We start from the raw sequence: 22062 nt of genomic DNA on the forward strand, positions 1-22062 counted from the left end.
GGGAGTTGGTGATGGGTATGGAGGCCTGGCGTGCTGGGATTCATGGGGTCACAAAGAGTCGGACACGACTGAGTGACTGAACTGAACTGAACTCAACTGATAAACCTAACTTTCCAGGTTCCTATGCAATATTACTCTACAGCATCAGACCTTGCTTTTATCACCAGTCAAATCCACAACTCGGTGTTGTTTTTGCTTTGGCTCCGTCTTGTCATTCTTTCTGGAGTTACTTCACTGATCAGTAGCATCTTGGGCACCTACTGAACTGGGGAGTTCATCTTTCGGTGTCCTATCTTTTTGCCTTTTCATACTGTTCATGGTGTTCTCAAGGCAAGAATACTTAAGTGGTTTGCCATTCCCTTCTCCAGTGGACCACATTTTGTCAGAACTCTCCACCATGACCCATCTGTCTTGGGTGGCCCTACCCAGCATGGCTCATAGTTTCATTGAGTTAGCAAAGCTGTGGTTCTTGTGATCAGATTGGTTAGTTTTCTGTGATTGTGGTTTTCAGTCTGTCTGCCGTCTGATAGAGAAGGATAAGAGGCTTATGGAAGCCTCCTGATGGGAGAGAGAGACTGAGGGGGGAACTGGATCTTGTTCTGATGGGCAGGGCCATGCTCAGTAAATCCAATTTTCTGTTGATGGGTAGAGCTGTGTTCCCTCCCTGCTACTTAACCTGGGGCCAAACTCTGGTGGAGGTAATGAAGATAATGGTGACCTTCAAAGATCCCATACATGCACTGCTATACTCACTGCCCCCAACCCTGCAGCAGGCCACCACTGACCCACGCCGCCTCTGGAGACTCTTGGACACTCCCAGGCAAGTTGGGGTCAGTCTCTTCTGGGGTCACTACTCCTTTCTCCTAGGTCCTGGTGCACACAAGGTTCTGTTTGTGCCCTCCAAGAGTCTATTTCTTAGTCCTGTTTAAGTTCTGGCAGCTCTATGGTGCAGTTAATGGCAACCTCCTCCAAGAGGGCTTATGCCATACCCAAGTGTGCTGCACCCAGAGCCTCTGTCCCTGTGGAAGTCCACTGCTGACCTGTACATCCACAGGAGATGTCCAAACACAGTTCTGCTCAGTCTCTGTGGGGTCCCTGGGTCCTGGTGTGCACGAGGTTTGTTTGAGCACCCTGAGCATCGCTAGCAGGAATGAGGTTTGGTTCTAAACACGAATTCACCCTTCCTACCATCTTGCTGGGGTTTCTCCTCATGACTGCTCCAGTGCAGCTCCTGACCTTGGATGTGGGGTATCTGCTTATAGCCGCTCCAGCTAAGCGCAGCCCCTGCTCCTGACATTGGACGTGGGGTATCCCCTTATAGCCGCTCCCAAAGAAAGGCAATGCCAAAGAATGCTCAAACTACCACACAATTGCATTCATCTCATGGTAGTAAAGTAATGCTCAAAATTCTCCAAGCCAGGCTTCAACAGTACATGAACCATGAACTTCCAGATGTTCAAGCTGGTTTTAGAAAAGGCAGAGGAACCAGAGATCAAATTGCCAACCTCCATTGGGTCATCGGAAAAGCAAGAGAGTTCCAGAAAAACATCTATTTCTGCTTTATTGACAATGCCAAAGCCTTTGACTGTGGATCACCACAAACTGGAAAATTCTGAAAGAGATGGGAATACCAGACCACCTGACCTGCCTCTTGAAACATCTGTATGCAGGTCAGGAAGCAACAGTTAGAACTGGACATGGAACAACAGACTGGTTCCAAATAGGGAAAGGAGTATGTCAAGGCTGTATATTGTCATCCTGCTTATTTAACTTCTATGCAGAGTACATCATGAGAAACGCTGGGCTGGATGAAGCACAAGCTGGAATCAAGAGTGCCGGGAGAAATATCAATAACCTCAGATATGGAGATAATACCACCCTTATGGCAGAAAGCAAAGAAGAGCTAAAGAGCCTCCTGATGAACGTGAAAGAGGAGATCGAAAAAGTTGGCTTAAAGCTCAACATTCAGAAAACTAAGATCATGGCATCCAGTCCCATCACTTCATGGCAAATAGATGGGGAAACAGTGGCTGACTTTATTTTTCTGGTCTCCAAAATCACTGCAGATCGTGACTGCAGCCATGAAATTAAAAGACACTCCTTAATGGAAAAAAAAATAAATAAAATAAAAGACACTCCTTGGAAGAAAAGTTATGACCAACCTAGACAGCATAGTAAAAAGCAAAGACATTACTTTGTCAACAAAGGTCTGTCTGGTCAAGGCTATGGTTTTTCCAGTGGTCATGTATGGATGTGAGAGTTGGACTATAAAGAAAGCTGAATGCTGAAGAATTGATGTTTTTGAACTGTGGTGTTGGAGAAGACTCTTGAGAGTCCCTTGGACTGCAAGAAGATCCAACCAGTCCATCCTAAAGGAAATCAGTCCTGAGTATTCATTGGAAGGACTGATGTTGAAACTGAAACTCCAATACTTTGGCCACCTGATGTGAAGAACTGACTCACTGGAAAAGACCCTAATGCTGGGAAAGACTGAAGGTGGGAGAAGGGGACGACAGGATGAGATGGTTGGATGGCATCACCAACTCAGTGGACATGAGTTTGGGTAGGCTCCGGGAGTTGGTGATGGACAGGGAGGCCTGGAATACTGCAGTCCATGGAGTCGCAAAGAGATACTACTGAACGACTGAATTGAACTGAAACAAGTCTAGTACGATCAGAGCAGACCTTGGACCTGGCATGGGAAAATCGGGTACAGGGTGGTGATGACATGCTTTCCAAGGACACACGATGTAGAGATGTAGCACCTACCTAACCTCTCCCTTATTGGACTGTGAAGTGTGTGGTTTGCAAGTTTATCCTCCCCTTATTGCCTACTGTCAGTTTATCCTGAGATTTACATTAACAGTGGGAAAATATTCCAGAGATCTGAGTGGCTGAAGTGTGTGGTTCCTTCAGTCCTCAGAATGACCTTAACCTGGTCAAGGTCACCTACTCTTCTTGCTCTCCTGCCCACCAGCAACACTTTTCCCCGTCTTTCTTGAGATTTGGCAGGCTGTACACTCAGGTGTACTCAGGCAGTCGCTTTTCCCTGGATTGTTCTCTGGTTCATGCCTCTTGGCAAATTCCCCCCTTTCCTCAAGGTATGGTTTCACCTTTAATAACTGATGTAAAGGCCCAGTCTAAAGTAGGTTTTCCTATTTCATGATGTCCCCAGCGTGTTGCATCTATTTAATATCAGACTGTCCCATCGAACCTACCTCCCTGGTACCCGAGCTGCGTGGGAGCCTCCAAGCGAAACTGATGAGGGGGTGGGGCCATGGGCGGGGCTTGAGGGCTGGTTTCCAGCGGAAGAGCTGGGGAGCAAGATGGCTGCCTCCAGGATGTTTCTCTACTTGGGTGGGCTGGAGTAAGGGCAAGGAGTCCAACTCGGGGACGGTGTGGACTGGCTGCAGATCCGGGGCCCCACACGGTATGCGGTGGCCCGGGCCGGGGTCTCTTGTGGGACTTTACCCCTTTAACTTGTTAACAGTGCCTGCGAGCTAATGACTTTGCTGGCTCCTAGCTCTTCCCAGGCGGTGGAATCGTAAAGAACCTGCCTGCCAATGCATGACAAACCTAGACAGCATATTAAAAAGCAGAGACAAATAAATAAATAAAAATAAAAAAATAAAAAGCAGAGACATTACTTTGCTGACAAAGTTCCATCTAGTCAAAGAGTCAAAGCTATGGTTTTTCTAGTAATGTATGGATGTGAGAGTTGGACGATAAAGAAAGCTGCTGCTGCTGCTAAGTCACGTCAGTCGTGTCTGACTCTGTGGGACCTGATAGACGGCAGCCCACCAGGCTCCCGTCCCTGGGATTCTCCAGGCAAGAATACTGGAGTGGGATGCCATTTCCTTCTCCAGTGCATGGAAGTGAAAAGTGAAAGTGAAGTCGCTCAGTCGTGTCGGACTCTTGTGGACCCCATGGACTGTAGCCTACCAGGCTCCTCCTTCCATGGGATTTCCCAGGCAAGAGTACTGGAGTGGGGTGCCATTGCCTTCTCCAAAGAAAGCTGAGTGTGGAAGAACTGATGCTTTTGAATTGTGGTGTTGGAGAAGACTCTTGAGAGTCCTTTGGACTGCAAGGCGATCCAACCAGTCCATCGTAATCAGTCCTGAATATTTGTGAGGACTGATGCTGAAGTTCCAATACTTTGGCTTCCTGATGCAAAGAACTGACTCACTGGAAGAGACCTTCATGCTGTGAAAGGTTGATCGCAGTGGATGAGATGGTTGGATGGCATCACTGACTGGATTGACATGAGTTTGAGCAAGCTCCGGGTGTTGGTGATGGACAGGGAAGCCTGGCATGCTTGGCTCATGGGGTCACAAAGAATCAGACATGACTGAGCGACTGAACTGAGCTGCAGGGTTAGTGAGCTGTTTGATGCTACTGTAGGGCAGACAGTGGTGACAAGAAGTGGGCTAAGAGTTTTGAGAAATGACCGGTCTATCTAAAGAGGTGAGATCAAGCTTCCTGAGACACAGAGGCTAGAGCTGGTTTAAAAAAGTCAGGAGTTAAGCAGGTAGCTAAGATGGGAGAGGCTGTTCTTAAATGGAGAGCCACAAGAGCGAAAGCAGTGAAGTTGTCTGGCACTTGGGGGCAAGTGGTCTGTGTTGGGGAAGCAAGGAGAGAAGAGGCTAGAGAGGTGGGCAGGGCTCGAGTTTAGGTCTTACATGCTATGCTAAGAGTTTGGACTCTGTCCTGTGGCCAGTGGTGAACTTTTGGAGAACATTTGGCAGGGCAGTGATGTAATTAGACTTGCCCTTTCTTGAAATCATTCTAGTGGCTGTGTAGAGGAGAGAAACTGAAAGCAATCAGCCCATTTGGGAAGCTGTCAAAATAACCAGGGGCTAGATGTAGGTCTGAAGAAGGATGGCGAGAGGGGCATCCCTCAAAAGTCATTTGTATACCCAAAAGACTGTAGGGACCCTTCCTTTCCCTCCTGTGGCTGTCTTGCTGGCAAGATGTTGCAGAAGCCATACCAAGAGTGTGGAGGAAATTGGTCCAGACGGCACTTGGTGTCTTTGTAGGTGGGCTGGGCGAGGAGATGGATGACAAACTTCTTCATGCTGCTTTTGGAGATATCACAGGTATTCAGATTCCCCTGGATTATGAAACAGGTGTGTCTTTTTGGTGTCTCTCATGTTCAGCTGCCTAATACCAGGAAAAGAAATTGAAAAAAACTTTAAGTTGTGTACATTCTGTGTATGATTGGTATGCATTGAAGTTCAGGAGGATATTTCTCTAGGGCAGGATGACTGTGATTTTGGATGATGAAAAGGAATGTTCTGAGGACATCAGGGCAGAATGGTGGTGTGGTTATGGGCTGAAATTTACAGAGGTTGACAGTTTTTTGGATTTGAGGAAAGGCTTTCTTTACATTGGAATCATTTGGGGGTTTTGATTTCTGATCTGTTAATATATAAACTGTATAGTAAGAACCAGTAGGAAGATAGTCTTAGAAAAATCTCAGAAGGTCTGGGTGTTGTTTCACCCCCCACACCTGTTGACCAAACCTCCCTTCTTAGCAGCTATGTTTTTATCTTATTTATGTATTTCTGGCTGTGCTGGCTCCCTGTTGCTGCCTGGGGGCTACTCTCTAAAGTTGTGGCGTGTGGGCTTCTCATTGTGCAGGCATCTCCTGTTGCAGAGCGCAGGCTCTAGGGTACCTGCACTCAGTAAAGTTGTGGCTTGCAGGCTAGAGCATGGCCTCTCTAATTGTGGTTCGTGGGCTTAGTTGCTCCACAGCATGTGGAATCTTCTTGGATCAGGGATCGAACCTGTGTCCCCTGCATTGGCAGGTGGATTCCTAACCACTGGACCACCCGGGAAGTCCAGCTTTGCCTTTAAATAGCAGAGGGCAGTGGGCAGGCTAAGCCTTGACGGTAGCACCTGGGCCTCTGCTCACCTGGGTGAGTTTCCCTTCAGGCAGTGTCACAGTTACATGCACCTTTCTATTTGACCCTTGGCTGTTATTTTCTAAGATAGGAGTTTCAGACCCAGCCCTGCCACTAACGTTGTGTGACACATATATGCTCTGAGCCTTCATTGCTTCAATGCTTAAATGAAAGGATAAGATTGACTCTTTGGTCCTCCTCCCTCTGAGTTCTATAAATTAGTAAGTCCTATTGTTCGTAAACTCTTCCTCAACTAAAATAACTTTTCCTGAGGACAGCACTGTGCCTTAATAGTCACCTAACCCAGTAGTGAAGTTGGAGCTCTGTACATAGTTGATGCTCAATTAGAATGAATAACTGACAGATCAACAACTTTTCTATGTTCCGTAAGTCTTATATACAAAGATTACCAAATACTTGAAAAGTTACTTATGGCTTCAGTTCTTTAGTGGTGAAATTGAATAGCACAAAGTTTAAAAACTTAGTTCACTATTTAGTATGTTTATTTAAAACAAAATGACTTCAATATTTCTGTTGAATAAACCAAGAAAAATGTAAAAATTAGATTTTTGCTTTTTGAATGGCATTGGAAATGGCATGTTTCCTCCCATTACCCACAGGTTAACCACCCAGTTCTGCTATTATAGAAAAGCACCAAGGATTTGCTTTTGCTGAATCTGAGTTGGCAGAGGTAAGCAATTTTCCCTGATTAGTACTTGACTAGTGTTGCTGTTGTCATTGGTTACAAAAGGTGCCCCTCTCCATTTTCTGGGTCTGCCATACAAATTACTATAAACTTTGTGGCTTAAAAACCAGAAATTTATTCTCATAGCTTGGAGGCCAGAAGTCTGAAATCAAGGTATTAGCAGGGCCATGTCCTTCTGAAGAATCTTTCCTTGACTCTTCTTAGGAGTCCTTGGCAGTTTTGGGCTTATAACTGCATCACTTCAGTCTCTGCCCCTGTCTCCACATGGCCTTTTCCACTGCATGTATCTCTCTGCATCTTCTCTTCTTGTAAGGACACTGGTTATTGGAATTAGGATCCACCCTAATTCAGTATGATCTCAACTAATTACATTTACAAAGGCTCTGTTTCTAAATAGAATTACATCCTGAGGTTTGGATAGACCTGAAATTTTGGGGGACCTATCCAACCCCCTACAGTGTCTTGGTGATGACAGTTGCAAGGAGCCAGGAAGTTCTGGTTGAAGGAAAGCCCACCAGGCTTGGCTCAAATTTCCCCTCGTGTAGTCAGAATGTGAAAGACAAGGTCCTGCAGAGCCCCGAGCTTCTACATAGTTCCTGTGCATATTCTTGTCTCCATAACCCAAGCACATGTCTTTATACCACCAGCTCTAACAAGCAGTTAGTACATGCTCTTTGTTAAACACATACAATCTGAGCAGTAGGAAGGAAAGGAGCATCTTTCTTTTCAGTGCTTGTGGTATTGGGATTTTATTTGAGTGCTAACTATACCTTGAGAAAACCAAAATTGAAAAAGGCACATGCATCCCAGTTTTCATCGCAGCACTATTTATAATAGCTAGAACATGGAAGCGATGTAGATTTCCATTGACAGATGAATGGATAAAGAAGTTGTACATATACACAATGGAATATTAGCCATGGAAAGGAATGCATTTGAGTCAGTTCTAATGAGGTGGATGAACCTAGAGCCTATTATACAGAGTGAAGTAAGTCAGAAAGAGAAAGATAAATATCGTATGCTGCTGCTGCTGCTAAGTTGCTTCAGTTGTGTCCAACTCTGTGCGACCCCATAGACGGCAGCCCAGCAGGTTCCCCCATCCCTGGGATTCTCCAGTCAAAAACACTGGAGTGGGTTGCCATTTCCTTCTCCAGTGCATGAAAGTGAAAAGTGAAAGTGAAGTCGCTCAGTCGTGTCCGACTCTTCGCGACGCCATGGGCTGCAGCCCACCAGGCTCCTCCGTCCACGGGATTTTCCAGGCAAGAGTACTGGAGTGGGGTGCCATTGCCGTCTCCAAAATATCATATACTAATGCATATATATAGAATCTAGAAAGGTGGTACCGATGAATTTATTTGCAAGGCAGCAATGAAGAAACAGACATAGAAACAGACAGGGAGAGGGGAGGAGAGGATGAGGTGTATGGAGAGAGTAGTATGGAAACTTACATTGCTATATGTAAAATAGATGGCCAATGGGAATTTGGTGTATGTCTCAGGGAGCTCAAACAGGGGTTCTCTATCAGCCTAGAGGGGTGGGATGGGAAAGGAGATGGGAGGGAGGTTCAAGAAGGCAGGGACATATGTACACCTATGGCTGATTCATGTTGATGTTTGACAGAAAACAACAAAAGTCTGTAAAGCAATTGTCCTTCAATGAAAAAAATAATTTAAAAAAAGTTGAACTGCAGACATCAGCTTCTTCCTGGTATTCTTTTGGCAGATGCAAAGTAGCTATTAACAAAGTGGTATGGCTGAGAATCTTTGCTTTTCACTGAAGCTGTTATCTGGTGCTACTTCATGGTACATGGGACCCTGATGCACAAATTATGTTTCCAATTTCCACAGTTTCAAAGTCATAGAGGAAGCAAAAATTGCCATTATTTGAAAGTATTCACTAGGAACTGGCTGCTTTTAAAATTAATTATTATTCAGAAGTCCTCTCCATTTAACATTTGTGTAAAATACCAGCCATGTTTATTGGCCAGTTTCTCCCTGACGTGTAAAAAAAAATTTATTTATTTGGCTGCACTGGGTCTTAGTTGCAGCATTGGGATCTTCAGTCTTCATTAAGGTATGTGGGATGTTTTAGTTGTAGCATGTGGGATCTAGTTCCCTGACCAGGGATCAAATCCAGGCCCCTTGCAGTGGGAACGTGGAGTCCCAGTCACTGGACCACCAGGGAAGTCCTCTCCCTGATGTTTTTATATCTATATCAGAGGTCAGAAAACTACAGTCGATGGACCAAATCTGTTCTGCAGCCTGTCTTTTTGTGTGGCCTATGAGCTAAATGGTTTGTATACTTTTAAAGGGTTGGGGGTGGAGCGGAAAGAAAAGGAGGAACATGCGGCAGAGACTGTATGTGTCCCACAGCACCTAACGTATTTACTATCCAGCCCTTTACAGAAAGTTGGCCAGCCTGTAGCCTAGGGCAGTACACTGCAAATAGAGTGTACACTGATCGCATGGCAAAATGGTGAATCTTACGTAAAAGGCAAGGTTTCACACAGTGTATGGAAGGGATTGTGGAAAACTGATGTAGTTGTGTCTAGTCAAAAAAGTGAGGCTTTTTTAAGCCATTGGAAAGTGATGATGGCCTCATCAAGTTAAACCAACTTAACAACTGAGAGAGAAAACCTACAAAGATCATGGCAGGTTGGGTACTTCAAAAGAAAGTGATTTGAATTCCTCTTGCTGAATTACCACAAATTTGTTGACTTAAAAACAATACTGATGTATGATCTTGCAGCTCTGGAGGTCCAAAGTTCAAAGTGGGTCTCGCTGAGCGAAAATGAAGGTTTTGGCCCACCTGTGTTCCTTCTGGGAGCTCCTGGGGAGAATCTGTTTCTTGCCCTTTCCCCAGCTTCTGGAGACTGGCTGTATTCCTTGGCCCTTGGCTCCTTCTATCAAGCTGGCAACGGCAGGGTGAGTTTTTTTCACAGTACACCTCTCTGAAACTAACTTCTCTGTCTTCCCCTTCATATTTAGCGGATCCTGGTGGTTACATTGGGCCCATCTGAATAAACCAGGATATATCCTTATTTTAAGGTCAGCTGACTAGCAACCTTATTTCCTTCTTGCCATGTCACATAACATATTCATAGGTTCTGAAGGCTTCCCCGGTGGCTCAGTGGTGAAGAATCCACCTGCAATGCAGGAGACCCAGGTTCGATCTCTGGGTCAGGAAGATCCCCTGTAGGAGGAAATGGCAACCCACTCCAGTATTCTTGCCTGAAAAATCCCATGGACAGAGGAGCCTGGTGGACTAGAGTTGAAAGAGTTGCAAGGCTCAGACATGGCTGAGCACACACACACACACAGGTTCTAGGAGTAGGTGGACATCTTGGACAGGCTGTTATTTGCCTGCCATAAAACCCTTAAATGTTTTTCCCTTTTTATTTATTTATTTATTTTTTTAGTAATTAAAAAATTTTTATTGAAATATAGCTGATTTATAATGTTTTTTGTTTTTCCCTTTTTAAAAACCCTTATGATCACTCTTCATGAATAAATACCAAGTAAGGTGGTTATTTCATGCTGTCATTCAATTTTTTCCTTAATTGCTGGAAATAAAATTAGTACTTTATTCATCTCAGTTTGCCGTCTGTGGGGTCGCACAGAGTCGGACATGACTGAAGCGACTTAGCAGTAGCAGCATTAGCATCTCAGTTTCTGAGAACAAAGACATAGCTGTAATTATAATCTGCTGCTGCTGCTAAGTCGCTTCAGTCATGTCCGACTCTGTGCGACCCCATAGATGGCAGCCCACCAGGCTCCGCCATCCCTGGGATTCTCCAGGCAAGAACACTGAAGTGGGTTGCCATTTCCTTCTCCATTGCATGAAAGTGCAAAGTGAAGTTGCCCCATGGACTGCAGCCTACCCTCCATCTCTTATTAAATTAAGGGATCCTTTTTTCCTTTTTTTTTTTTTCAGTTTTCATGAAAAGGCCCAAAACAAACCTTTTTGAAAAAGCTATTTGCTTACCTTTTCCTGGTATCAGTTATTCTTGGATAATGAAATATTCTTAAACATCATTCTATGTTCTCTGTCATTCTTTAATCAAACATGCCCCTCAACAGTCAGGAGGGCTGTTTTTTTCCAGTTCAGTACTGATCTTATCTTTTTAAGGCGGACTCAGGTACTTGGAAACTGCACTTAACCTTTTAATTTCAGGGTCCTGAGCTCAGATCCAAAGATTATGCCAGCACAGACCTTTCTGTTGGTGGTGGTGAAAGAAAGGAAGTGCGTGGTATCTCGGGGGCTTTCTACAGCGAGCTCTGTGCTCAGCTTGCCGCTGGGGGTTGTGGGCTCCCAACTTAGGATAAGCGAGTCTTGGTCTACTTAGAAGTTAATGGAAGGCTGCCAGGTCTTCTTTCAACCTAACAAGGTTTAAGCAGCTGAGTTGTAATGCACTCTTTTCAGAATGAATCTGAACTCTTTGGGCAGACAATCCGTGTCACATTGGCCAAACCAGAGAAAGTTAAGGAAGGCTCTTCCAGACCAGGTATGTTGGAGCAACCACAGATTCTCCGTCATGTCCTGAACTGTGGCCTCTTTTGCATTTTTATCCCTGTCTTACTTCTGCTATAGTGGTAACATTTACATGAGTAGAGAGCGGTGCATATTAGAGAAGAGAATGCAGTACCTGCATGGAAATAAAGAGTTTGAGAGTCTCAGCAAAGCTAGAGGCCTCATTCCTTTGAAGGTCTTGCTTCGGGACATAGACTGTGTCCTTCCAGCCTTGACAGGGGCTGGGGCTTCCTCCTGATTCTCACCCACCTCTGCTAAGAGCTGGACTTGAAGGCCTGACATTTCCCAGTGACGGAGGAGCTCCTAAGCGGTACCGCTTTCTCTGTGTCCTGTGAGAGTGACACAGTGGGTCCACATAGTGAGTCCATGTGGTGTTGACCGAAGCAGCAATGAATTGGGCCTGGCTAATGGGCAGTTTGATAGCTTGAGTTTCTTAACATATGTTTGATTCTTTCTGTTCAGTTTGGTCAGATGATGACTGGTTGAAAACATTTTCTAGGATGGACTCCTAAGAGAGTAACACGTAGAAGGGTCAGAGCCTCCCAAATGGGAAACCCAGGAGGGGAGATTGTGCTCCCGGAGAGCTCAGTACCCAGGGCACTTCTGATGTGGGTGGTGTTGGGTGAATCGAACAAGTGGGTGTCTTGTCCTTTTAGGGCAATGGGTGAGAAGTACCTAAGGTGGGCTTGGGGGTCAGTCTGTGATGGCTGCTGAACAAGGTGTCCTAGAAGAGGAAGGACCCACTTGCACCTGTCACCCCCGATCTTCCCCTCCCCCTCACTGAGGACCTTGGCACCAGGCTCCCTGTCTTCCTACTCCTGCCCTGATTTCAGGAAGATCCCGTCCCCAGGTCCAGGGCTCCCCCTGCCTCAGCGCTTTCTTCTGCTTCTCAACATGCATCCTGACCCTGGCTGCTCAGAGTAATTCAGGGGTTCCTTCTGTATCCACGCTTTGCACGGTGGTGTCGCTCTGAGTTCCCTCCCTCACCTCCTCTCTCCACACTGTCCTTGTGTATTTCGCTGCTTTTCTTCCTTGTCTGAGATTATTACAACCACTGTGTGTTCTCGTGATTTCTTTATCTCTAGTCCTCGCCCTGACCTCTCTCTCGAGTTTCACATACTTCTGCCTGAATATTTCACAGTCCTGATATATAAACAAAGTACATCTCTCTCCTTCACTCTGGACTCCCCTGTGCCCGATTTTAGCTAATTTTGCCGTCTTCTGGTCAAACCAGAAGTTTCAGTTGATTATAATTCATACTTGATGCATTGCCATTTTCTTCTTATTTTAAGTTTCTCTGAATCTTTCCTTCCTTGTTTGTTCCCACTGTTTGTTGCTACTGTCTTGGTTTCGCCCCCATCTTCTGTCCTGTGATTAATGCTAGTAGCTTCCTAACTGGTCTCTCTGTCACAGGCTTGCTTCCTTCTGATCTGAGTAGCCAGGTAGGGCTTTCTAAAGCATGGGTCTGAGGATAATTGCTCTCCACAAGCATTCTAAGGACTCCCTCATCTAGAGGATTGAGTCTGGGCTCCATCAGAGGCACAGAAGGACGCTCCATGTTCTGACTCTGCTCATCTCTATGCATTGTAGCCCCATTCTATATTCTAGGAAACAAGTCTGTAGTTACCTGCAAATTTCTTGTATGTGGGTTGTTGTTGTTTATAATTTGGCCACACTGTACTGCTCGTAGGATCTTAGTTCCCTGATCAGGGATTTAACCGCTGCCCTTGGCAGTGAAAGTGTGGAATCTTAACCACTGCACCACCAGGGAATTCTCAAATCTCTTGAGTTTTGGTGTAAGCAGTTCTTTTGCATAAAAGGACCTTTCCAATGTAATCTGGCTAATTCCTGCTCACCTTTCACAGCCCCTTCTGGGTTTGCATGACCTCTGGGCTTCCATGGAACCCTCTGTGCTAGCGTTTACTGCATTGTTTTGACATAGTTTTACTTAGCAAATTTTAAATGTTGCTTACTCTATGCCAGGCACTAATGGCTTTACATATGTTTAATCCTATTGGCAATCCTTTGAGATAAGTACTATTATTATCCCAAAGTCAGGTGACAAAACTAGCACACAGTGAGGTCAGATAGCTTGTGGATGTCACGGAGCTCACAGGTGGCAGGGCCGTGGTCTGAACGAGGGCTGTGTGACTCTGGGGTCTGTGTGTGCTCACAGTTGTGGCTGCTCCTCCTGCTGGGTAGGCAGTTTTCTCAGGGCAGACAGTGACAGTGGTAGTCGCTCAGTCCTGTGCGATTCTTTGCGACCCCATGGACTATAGCCCGCAAGGCTCCTCTGTCTATGGGATTTTCCAGGCAAGAATATGGGAGTGGGTTGCCATTTGCTTCTCCAGGAATCAAACCAAGGTCTGCATTGCAGGCAGATTCTTTATCATCTGAGCCATCCAGAGAAGCCTTACCTTATTTGATAACCTGGGGCTTGTCCTGAGAATTCATACCTATATGTTGACCTAATCCAGACTAAAGAGGTCAGACAGACAGACTTATATAATCATAGTACAGCTATCAAAATCAGGAAATTTAACATCAGTACAACACTGTTAACTAACCTTCAGTTCTTATTCAAATATCCCTTATCCCAATATTGTTCTTTATACTAATTTTAACAATTTTTCTTCCCTGACAAAGGTTCATACATTGCATTTAGCGGGCAAGTCGTTTTACTTGGAACAGTTCCCCAATTATTTATTGTGGTTTTTTTTTTAAGATTTGTTTGTTTATTTTTGTTTGCGCTAAGTCTTCGTTGCTGCGTGCAGGCATTCTCTAGTTGCTGCAAGCAGGGGCCGCTCTTCATTGTGGTGCGAGGGCTTCTCGTTTCTGTGGCTTCCCTTGTTGCAGCGCACAGGCTTTAGGGCTCAGCTTCAGTAGTTGCGGTGCACAGGCTTAGCTGGTCTTCAGCATGTGGAGTCTTCCCGGACCGGGGATCGAACCCATGGTTCCTGCATCGGCACGTAGATTCTTATCCACTGTACCACCAGGGAAGTCTTTTATTGTCTTTCTTGATCTTGACATCTTTGAAGAAACAGGCCAGTTGTTTCTAGGATTGTTTCTCAGTTTGTCTTTGCCTGGTACTTCCTCATGATTTGATTTAGATTATGTGTTTTGGCAGGAATCCTGCAGAAGAACATTGTTTCCTTGTTAGCGCATCATATAAGGAAGTACTTAAACTCGGTTCCAGTGTTTGTGATGTTAACTTTGACCAAGTGGTTAAGGAGATCTCTGCCAGGTTTCTCCCTTGAAAAGGTACTATTTTTAGAGTTATAAATTAAAAGCTAAAATTTTTCTCCCCACTATCTCCAACCCATCTCCCAGAGGTAACTATATTGACAGTTGTGCATTGCCTATTTTGTTAAATATTCATAATTACACTTTTTACCCATAATCCTTTTTTGTTTGTTTCAATCTAGTTTTTTTTTTTTAAATGCTTAAAATAATTGTATACAGTTTAAAGATAAATTGTTCCATGGAGTTTGTTACAAAACATGACATTCTTCTGCTCCCCCATTATCATAATTTTCCTGCCTTGCCAGAGGCAACATTCTTTTCTTTTAGGCGATTATTTTGACTTTTGTTAATGTAGCTCTGAAAAATACATTCATGTTACCACTACTTGATCTTTCTCAGTTTTTGGCTGATTTAGGTCAGTTTTTCTGGGAAACAGACTCCTAGAGAGCTGGATACAGGAAGTTTATAGGATAGAGATCTCAGGAATAACTCCTGTAAGAGGAGGAGAGGAGGAGATTGAGCAGAGAGTAATTGAATGGCCTTGCAGTGACACAGTGAGACTGATCCCAGGGGAGCTTGGGAGCTTGGATACCCCTTCAGAATGTCCAGTTTTGAATGGAGGCCAAGAGCCAGCCTGTTGTGCCTCACGTGGACCAATCGTGCATTCTGGCTCATTCTCAGGGGTAGTGAAGCTGCTCTCTTTGGCCAAAGGCGTTCCCTGGGTGGGATTCGTCCTGGGGCTGGTAGCATACAACACTCCTGGGAGGTCTTCGTCTTGGAAAGGATCTGTGGGTTTAACATCCACTGCAGTCCACCCCTTGAGCCACTCAGATCTGCTCACCTCACCTGGAAACAGCTTCTCTGGGACTCTGGTTGGTCTCTTTTTCCGGGGGAATTTCCAGAGGAATGTTAGTGGAATGAACTAATCCCATTGCTGCTGTTGGTCTCAGAACCATAAATGATACTGGTCATCTCCCTTACTTTATTCCAGATTCTCTCACCTTAATCTCAGCTGGCTCCTCTGCTTGTCTACATGGCTTACCTGATGAGGTGACCTAGACCTTTATCCAAGGGGATCTGAGCCTTTCCCAGGCCATGTCTGCCCATCCAGGTTGGGCAGGTGAGTACAAGAGACCCCATGGGTCCCCTAAACATATTCTGACCTGGCTTATTGTGCAAACCTGCCTCCTAAAGACCGTGGTCAAGTATCCTGCCAAGATGATGACGACTCTTCTTACTGGGTTGTCTCCTGGCACAAGGAGCCTGATCATGCAGCAGTGTAGTGTAATGGGGTTCTAATTGTCTCCACTAGTGAAGGTGTGCCCCCTGGGAGCCAGGATTTCTAGACCCATAGAGCCCTGAGTTTCAGGGATGGAAAGTAGGAGTGATGGTAACCAGGGCCACTCCAGCTGCTGCTGCTTGGTTCCTGGACCCCCACTTAATAATGATCACTGATTTATTGCTGTCCTCGTGGAATACCATGTCTGATACCCTAGCACTGTCCTGCATAGAAACCCTTCTCCCCCTGAGCCAGAATCACGTGTTGTGTCTGTTTAGTCTCATTTAATCTGGAACTGTTCCTCTGCCTTTGTCTTTTATGACACTCACACTTTTGAAGACTCCAGGGAAGTTGTTTTATAGACTGTACCCCTGAAGAACAGAAATCTGAGTTTCTTTCCTCATGATTAGATTCAGGCTATTTTTGGCATTCTTTGCAATACCCCAGAAGTGGCATGTCTGTCCCCGTGTCACTATTGTTAGTTTTTCCATTATTGGTGAGGATTACTTGGTTAAGGTTGTGTCTGCCAATTTTTCCCACTCACTAGGTACTTTTATTCCCCTTTGTAATTGATAAGTGACTTTTAGGGGGACACTGTAAGACTTTTCACCTGGTAACTTTTAGTGTCCTTTTTATGATTCTAGATTAAGTCAATTATTATCTTGATGGTAACTTTCTAGCTATTACACTATGTTTTTAAAAAATTAGCTTTTTTACATTTATTGTAGTTTGCATTCTGCTCTGAAAAATAGTTTTCTTCCGGCCCCTTTGTTCTGTATTAGCAGCTCATGTGTTATTGTGGACTCATGAGTCTTTTTATTCAATGAGTTCTACTTCTTTACAATTACTCACTTGTCAGTTGCTCAGACAGTCCTAAGGCTGGCCATCAGGACCCCCCTCAAGCCTGCTTCTACGTCCATCTGACACTCACCATCTTTTTTGAGCATTTCCTTACTTTCTGGTATTAATGTAAGAAGAGGATCTGAACTTATCTTGTACTCTCTCTGCTCTGACCCTGGAATCAGCCATTTCTCTTCAGAAGTTCCTGTTCCTTTTAGTAGGAAATAATGACTAGAAATCAATATCTGGATCCTGGGTAGGTACACTGCTTTGGGGTGTTGTTCACTCTAGGCCCTTTCAACAGTAGGAAGTATGTATGTGTGTATCTTTAAATTATGGATTCATACTGATACTCTAATTTCTGTTTAATACTAATATATATTTATATCTCCTTTCTCCCACAGTCAGAGCCTTGGCTCCCAATATCAGTGTAGTCACTTATCTGTTCAATAGTACAGTACAAGATAGTTTCAGAATTGTTACAGCTATACCACTACCAACAAATAATTTTTTTGCAGTTCTTTTTCTTTCTTTTTTTTTTTAATTGGACTGTAGTTGCTTTGCAATGTTAATGTGAGTTTCTACAGTACAGCAAAGTGAATCAGCTATATATATATACATATTTCCCCTCTTTTTTGAATTTCCTTCCTGTTTAGGTCACACAGCATTGAGTAAAGTTCCCTGTGTTATACAGTAGAGCGGTCCTTTTTCTTAGTCTCTAAGGAGTCCAAATACTGTGCTCAAATATCCTTAGATTCCTATTTTTCCTTCTCTATAGTTAAGTTGTCCATTTAACTTAAGTTCTCATGTGTTTCTCTTTGCATTCTATTTTAGGGGTTCCACTCCCAGTCTTATTGATTTAGCTTTATTTTTTGAATAAACACTGACAGGCTTCAAATGTCAAAACTATACCAAGAGGTACACATGGAATGTATCACTCCCTCCCCTCTCCCTCTGCCCCTGTTCCCACCCACCTCCTATGAGTAACCAATTTCATTAGTTCCTGGTTAATCCTCCTTTTGCTTCCTTTTGCAAAAATGAACAGAAACAGAAATATTTCCTCATTCTTCCACAACATCTAGCATATTGTATATTCTCTTTTACACTTTGCCTTTTTCACTAAACAACATATCCTGGAAATCACTCCATATCAGTCCATAGAGATCTTGTGTTCTAGTTCAAAATAGGTCATAGGGTAGACATACCATAGTTTAGTCAACAAGATTCTTTTGCATGGGTATTTAGGTTGTTTGCTTTATATTGCTGTTACAAATAAAGCTACACTGTGTATATGGATTTCATACTGTTGGAGGTATATCTACCTCCAACATGAATGGAGGGTCATTCATAGAAGCAGGGTGACAGGGTGACAGGATAAATGCACAGCTCATCTCCTTAGATATTGCCAAATTCTCCTCCAAAGTGGTGTCATTTTGTATTCCTTCCAGAAATACATGGGACTGCCTGTTTCCCTAGCTTCACTCATAGATTATATTTTTAAGTTTTTGAATGTTTGCTAGTCTGGTAGGTGAGAAACGGAGTCTCACAGTATCTTTAATTTATATTTTTCTTATTATGGTTGTTGAAGAATATCTTTTTATGTATTTAATGACTTAAAAAGTCATTTTTTGAGAATGGTTCTTTGTTATATGTCTTTTTTCACATTTTCTATTAAGTTTATCTTTTTTTTCCTTTTTTTTTCTTGCCATTAAAAGTATTGCTGAAATGAGCATCCTCTTCACATATAGTTAAATATAACTTTTTTGTTATATATTCTCTACATATATATAATATGTAAAATTCAAAATTTATATATGTTTCCTTGCATTTGTGCACATATTTCTATAGGCCTGATTGATTCCTAGGTAAAAAGAAATGCCCTTACTCATCTGCCTTTTTCTAGATGACAGATTTCTGATAGTTTTACTTGTTAACCAAGAAATGACTTCAGTTTCAAAATATGCCAATGTGTTCAGCTTTAGGCAGCACGCACTATAGATTAGGACCTGGTGAACTTGAGGACCGAAAGGATTTCTTGGCCTGCCTGTTTGGAAAGTATAGTGGCCCCTTGTAGAGCTTTTGAAACCTGTGATTATTGGCTTTGTTACAGCATACCGTCTCCAGGGTACACACTGCTGCCTCAGGGTTGAGGCACATGTACAAAGCTAGGGGACCGATCATAGAGGCCAGGAATTCAGATATCACTCCAGACCCTAAGCCTGCTTTGAGGCGTGTTTCCATTCCAGTGAGTTCGGCTGCCGCTGCTTTGAGTACATCCCGCAGCAGAAACGTATCCTCCGCAGGCTCATACATGTCGCTAAAGCCTCTGTGGCCCGCATGCCTGTGCAGCTGGTATGGGGAGTCTTTCCCTTTTTCTTTCTAATTTTTTAGAGTTCTTCATATATTAGTGATACTGGATATTCTGTGATATATATTGCCAATGAATATTTCTCCCAGTTTGTCATTTTTTGTTGTTTTAACTTTGCTTGTGATTTTTTTTTTTACCATGCAAAAAAGTTGTTGAATTTTTCTTTTTAATTGCACTTGGATTTCGAATCATAGTTGGAAAGTCTTAACTTATACAGAGGTTATAGAAGAATCCAACCTATGTTGTCCTCTGGTATTGGTAATTAATTACTTTTCTTTACAGTTAGATGTCTGACCCATTTGGAGTTAATTCTTGCAGTGAGGTAAGTTGTGACCCCAAATATTTGTTTGTTTGTCCCAGCACCATTTTGGAAAATGTCCTTTTGCTCCAACAATTTTAAGATGCCAACTTTTATGACATGCTGAATTTCTGTATGTACCTTGGTCTGTTTCTGGACTATTCTCTTCCCTTGATCTATTTGGTCTCTTTGTGTGCCGTCCCACTCATAACATTTACTTCAAATGAAGGTAATATATACTTCCTTAGATTCTGAGAGCTGGAGATTTAACTATCCAGTTAGATGTTTTGACTCAGGCGCCTTTTCCTTTCTCGGCCCCAGAGAATTTCCGCTGCCTGTGCGCCCCCGAGAAGGGCTTTGGCTTCAAGGGCAGCAGCTTCCAGCGCATCATCCCCCAGTTCATGTGCCAGGGCGGTGATTTCACCAACCACAACGGCACCGGGGGCAAGTCCATCTACGGGAAGAAGTTTGACGATGAAAACTTTATCCTCAAACACACAGGACCAGGTGGGATCTGATTGGTGGATGGAGGTTGGCGGGCCGGGCTGGGGCAGGATGACTGCGCAGGGGTGGGTGACAGGCTGTGGTTCTGGTCTCCCCCAGACCCCCACCCAGGGAGCAGAGGAGAGGCCTTCGGCCTGGCTGGAGCTTTAGGCTTCTCATGGGTTGTTTTTAACTTTGACACACTCATTCTTGCCTCCTTTTATAGGGAAGAGGCTTATAGCCTGGTCCTGCTGCTACAGTGGTGTGTTATTGCTTTAATTTTTTATTTTATGTAATTTCAAATTTGCAGAAACTTAACAAGAACAGAACAAGGAGCCACCACCTATAAACCTTTATATGCCTTTTATCCACATTTCCCAGTTGCTTACCACTGACATTTAGCAGTTGTTTACTGGTGACCTTTGTCCCCAGCTTATTCTAGTCTGGCTTACAAGTTGTGGCCTGTGGGTCTAGTTGCTTTGTAGCGTGTGGGATCTTCCCCACATCCCCTGCACTGGCCGGCAGATTCTTAACCACTGGAACACCAAGGAAGTCCATACACTTACTCTTTACTTAATGGTTCTTAACCCATTAGCCTCGTGCCCACCTTTTAGAGGATACTTTACTATGTGCTGATGTGAAAGTCACAGTTATTATAATATATCCTGCCAGTACATAATTTTTTTTAAGAATAGTATTATAACAAAAAGAAAGTATTTAGAATAAAATAATATGCATTTCAGTATTTAGATGCTTGGACACAACTGCATAGATGGACTATTTAAACATGCGCACTTCTGCCTGGAGCAGGTTGACAGCCTAGACTGACTTGACACTGATGTGTTACATCTCCAGAGTCATGGTGATGTGATTTTCTGAAACAGTGACAAATCTCTTGGTAAGATTCTAAACAGGGCTTCCCAGGTGGCTCAGGGGCAAAGAATCAGCGTGCCAAGCAGGAGATGGGAGTTCGATCCCTAACCCAGGAAGATCCCCTGGAGAAAAAAATGGCAACTCACTTCAGTAATCTTGCCTGGGAAATCCATGGGCAAAGGATCCTGTCAGGGAACAGTTCATGGGGTTGCAGAGTCAGACATGACTTGACAACTAAACAATGAAGATTCTGAACAGGAAGAAATTGAATATTCTCTCAATTTACATGGTAGGTCCCTTTCTGAAAAAAATTTGAGGCAAACAATAAATCTTTGGATTTATTAGGTTGGCTGAAAAGTAAAACGGAGTTAGCTTCTGGGCTCAGGTCATTATAAACAGATTTTTGTCATCTGCCTGAATGCTTGTCGAAGCATTGAAAATCTAAGAGGTTTAGAATAATTCTTCATTAGGTGGAACATTGCAGGGCATCCCTGCTCCCTCAGTATTCAGTTCAGTTCAGTTCAATTGCTCAGTCATGTCCAACTTTTTGCAATCCCATGGACTGCAGCATGCTAGGCTTCCCTGTCCATCACCAACTCCCAGAGTTTATTCAAACCCGTGTCCATTGAGTCGGTGATGCCATCCAACCATCTCATCCTCTGTCGTCCCCTTCTCCTCCTGCCCTCAATGTTTCTCAGCATCAGGGTCTTTTCAAATGAGTCAGCTCTTCGCATCAGGTGGCCAAAGTATTGGAGTTTCAGCTTCAACAGCAGTCAACCAAAACCACACCCTGAACTTTCCAAATAACCTCAAGGGGGCAGCAGTACCCTATTTAGAACCACTGCCCTAGCCAATCCCATCCTATCCCGGAGCCTTTCCATCATGCCTGCTGAATTTATCCTGCCCCCATATAAAGTGTCCACACTGCTTTCCCCCCTGTGTCTTCCCTGGACATCCCAGCAGGGTCGCAGACCTCACGTGCCCAAGCAGCTCTTGCTTCTCACCCCCGAGTGCTTCCTCCCCGTCTCCCCTGTTTTCAGTCAACACCGCCGCCATCCACCCGTCTGCTTGGTCAGAAGCTTAGGACTCAGCCTTGCCCCCCCTCTGTCACCTGGACGGCAGGTCCATCTGTATTCAGTTAGCTTCCAGGTCCAGCCACCGCTTTTCACCTTCTTCCACCTCCACCAGCATCCCTGAGCCCGTCTGCCTCCTTCTGCCCTGGCCTCTTCCCCCTCATGGTCTAGTCTCTGCAGGATGGTCAGAGTGGTCCTTTCTAAGCATATCTCTCATCACATTGCTCTCCTGCTGACAACCCTCTTGTGGTCACCTCTCACTCTTGTAGGATCCGTCCTGCAGGCTGGCTGACCTGGCTCGTGGACTGTGCTGCTCACCCTCTGTGCCCCCGCTTGCAGCCTGGCTGTGCCTCAGACACCCAGAGCTCATTCCCCGCAGGGCAGTGGCAGACACTGGCTCCTTTCCTGGAGCCTTCTTCCTCCAGCACCCACAGGTGTCACCCCTCACCTACTCTAGGGGTCACCC

Source organism: Odocoileus virginianus, chromosome 5 (genome assembly GCF_023699985.2).
Source record: "Odocoileus virginianus isolate 20LAN1187 ecotype Illinois chromosome 5, Ovbor_1.2, whole genome shotgun sequence".
Classification (NCBI taxonomy): Eukaryota; Metazoa; Chordata; class Mammalia; order Artiodactyla; family Cervidae; genus Odocoileus; species Odocoileus virginianus.